At 45.6% G+C, this 3000-nt stretch overlaps 1 pseudogene across 1 annotated transcript; it reads right to left on the bottom strand.

The window, feature by feature from the left end:
- Nucleotides 1–401: 401 nt before the first annotated feature.
- On the bottom strand, nt 402–1462 carry LOC310772229 (FERM, ARHGEF and pleckstrin domain-containing protein 1 pseudogene; annotated as a pseudogene). Its single transcript, XR_014554011.1, has 3 exons — nt 1436–1462; nt 668–878; nt 402–532 (listed from the first exon to the last, which is right to left on the bottom strand). The product of XR_014554011.1 is annotated as an FERM, ARHGEF and pleckstrin domain-containing protein 1 pseudogene (transcript).
- Nucleotides 1463–3000: the final 1538 nt, after the last annotated feature.

Below are 3000 nucleotides of genomic sequence, written 5' to 3' on the forward strand. Positions count from 1 at the left end.
ATTCTCGAAATCAGCTAAATATTCATCCATTACTTACAAGATCTTTCAGTTACTCCATACCAAACAAGCTCCTCCCAGCTCGTCACCACAGCTGACTTCCTGCAGAGAAGGACTTGAGCGAGAATTGGATGAAGCGGAAGGTAAATCTCTCTCTCTCTCGCGCGAATAACAATCGGAGCCTGTCAGTGGCAAAAACAAGCTTGCGTGGACAGTATAGTACATGCACGGGCTGGAGCCGAGGCAAGACATACGTGCCCCGCGGCTGCCAGCTGAAACGATCTTGGTCAATACAGGACCAAAATTCGGAAATTCTTGTTCAGATAAGTCACTTAGACACAAATGTTCAGGTTGCAAAATACAGAAATTCTCCTTTCAAGTTGACGATGTGGGTTTGAACTCACCCGTCCGGGAATGACAAGATTGTCAATACCCATCAAATCCTTCTTAAGCTCCAGAAGCTTCTGGAAGTTCTCCATCTTGATCATGCTTCCTTGGAGGTGCTCCACCACCTCAGACACATCTGCCAGAGCAGCTGGAGACCGGCCGGGAGAGAGAGCATTAGATCATAATAATATGACGTTGCAGGTTGTTATGTTACTCTGCGGTAAAGCCAAGACGTGCCTCACTGCACACTGGTATAGAGTGAGTGAAGTGCGGTATAGGGTACCTCTGCAGTCCCTGAAGTCCACGTGAGTCGGCGGGTAGTGTTTGCACAGGCGCTCCAGGATCTGCTGGTAATGCACGAGGCGGTGCAGGGGCCGCAGGATGAACACGTTGAGGGGGATGTAGCAGACCTTCTGCAGCTCAAAGTCCCTGCAGAGCCCCTCCAGCCTGCGGGACGCCCTGCACGCCTTCTCCAGCTCCACCAGAGCCTCGGACTGCTTATGCAGGCTTGTCCGTCAGCGGCTGTGGACGGAATAAAGACACGGCTGGTCGGCATCTGGCATCTACTATGGGTGTCAAAGGTAGTAGAATTATGTAAATAATTATGGATATGTCGATATTTTCCAACTCTTTTGGCCGATTGCTGATATCAATATATGCGTGCTCCCTCCCCCCCCCCACCTAACATCAAGTCTCTCCTGTAGTGGAATTAACACATTATTATGCCTACTCTTATTGTGATGCCCGCTGGCAGATGCAGACATAAATACAATGCTTTTCAAAATGTACACATTCACTAAATAAGAAAACTACTTCAACTTGGGTTATGTAAAACACGCAATACTTTGTTATTTATTTATGTAACATTTTCTTTCAAACAGGCTTGGATGATGCTCATCTCCGAGATAATCCTGACAATAGCACCACAACCAGGGCAAATTTGACCTATTTCACAAGTTGCAAAACAAATAAATAATGTAATCTCTGTCCACATGTGAAAGTATGTGCATTGATGCAGATATTTCATTTTAAAGCATTTATCAGCCAATACCGATGGCATGACGATATCATCGTGCATCCCTAATGTACACAGTGGTTGGAGTGTGCCTCAGTGTGCCTCACCTTCAAGCCTTGAAGGTTCTTTAGCAGGACATCTCCAATGCGCTGGTAGTCTCCTTTGATGTGAGCGTTGGAACGTCCTTCCCTAAAAAAGATAAGCATCAGCAGTTTGATCTCTGAAACTTGATGCAGCCGTTGTGCAGAGTGAAGTCATCTACTGAGGAATACAAAGGCACTTTAAGTGCATTGATTATTCAGAAGAACTTCAGCGCTTACGCAAGAAACATCCCAATGAAGTTGGAAAGGATTCTTTTAAAAACTTTGACGATGAGATCAACCAGCAGGTGTCTCCCTTGAGCATGACATTCCCCATTCAGATGCAAGAGAGTCATGGGGCTGCCACCACTGGATTCATTCAGAATATTAATTTATTTGGCACAGCATTTCAACAGTCACTTAAAAGACCTTCTGAAAAACATATCCAGTCTGTAAAAATGTATCTGGCCTCACCTACCACCATCTAATCCTGCTCAACATGGATGGCTGCGATACGTCTCTCACTATATATTTGAATATGCAAAGCAAAAAAAGCAGATACACGTAGTTCTAGATACTCTGCATACTCATTTGAATGTGGTGCTCATCAGCACCAGAGTCTGACTGTAATGTCACTTTCAGCTCTAATGTTGGAGATCTCACGATGACTGGCCAAAGTAGGTCTTGAAATAAAAATATGTCCGTTCGTAACGGCCTTAAACTCTGACTGTCACGCTTCATGCATCACTGTCTGTGTGTCTGTACGGACTTATGTGTGTGTGTGTGTGTGTGTGTGTGTGCGCGCGTATGATTCGGTGTGTGTTAGATAAAGCACAACTACATCATTAAGAAGATCACACAGCAGAAACCCACGGGCAGGAAAAGGTCGGCCTTGAATTCGGCACGACTGTTGCCATGGAGACGGCAGCACCTCGGGTCATCTAGGGGGGGTTGTGTTGCCCTCACAGACTGAATGCTAATAAGACTCATTAAACACGGGCCAGAACTCCAGATAACTCGGTCCAAATCCCAACAACACATCAGCGAGCATGTTCTTAACCCACGGGGGCTTTGGAGCAGCGTCTGGTGTCTCTCACCATAGAGCCAGTCGCTGCTCCACCTCCCTGAGGAAGCCCATGTGGAACTTGTACAGCGGCTCAAAGTTGGAGAAGATGGTGTTCTTCAGGGACTCTGGAGTAGCTTCGTCTTGTCCTACGGCGTCCTGGAACGACTGAGATGACAGACAGACACACACACAAATTAAATTAAAGCAATCTAACAAAGTGAAATGCAGATATTCTTCTTGACTGTTCAATTTTACACCTACAACCAGAGACATTTTCAAACTCGCTTGGATATAAAAGGACAGGCAAACATTGTAAGAGTGGACAAATCAAGGGTTAAATTCATTGGCAGTGGAACTGCTATATACTCTCCATGACATCAGGTGACCCAATAATATACTCTCCAACCATGACATCAGGTGACTCAACTTCTCATTCTTTGGTCTCCAGCTGGTTA

The sequence above is a fragment of the Poromitra crassiceps genome (assembly GCF_964638095.1).
Source record: "Poromitra crassiceps genome assembly, contig: HAP1_SCAFFOLD_2555, whole genome shotgun sequence".
NCBI classification, from domain to species: domain Eukaryota; kingdom Metazoa; phylum Chordata; class Actinopteri; order Beryciformes; family Melamphaidae; genus Poromitra; species Poromitra crassiceps.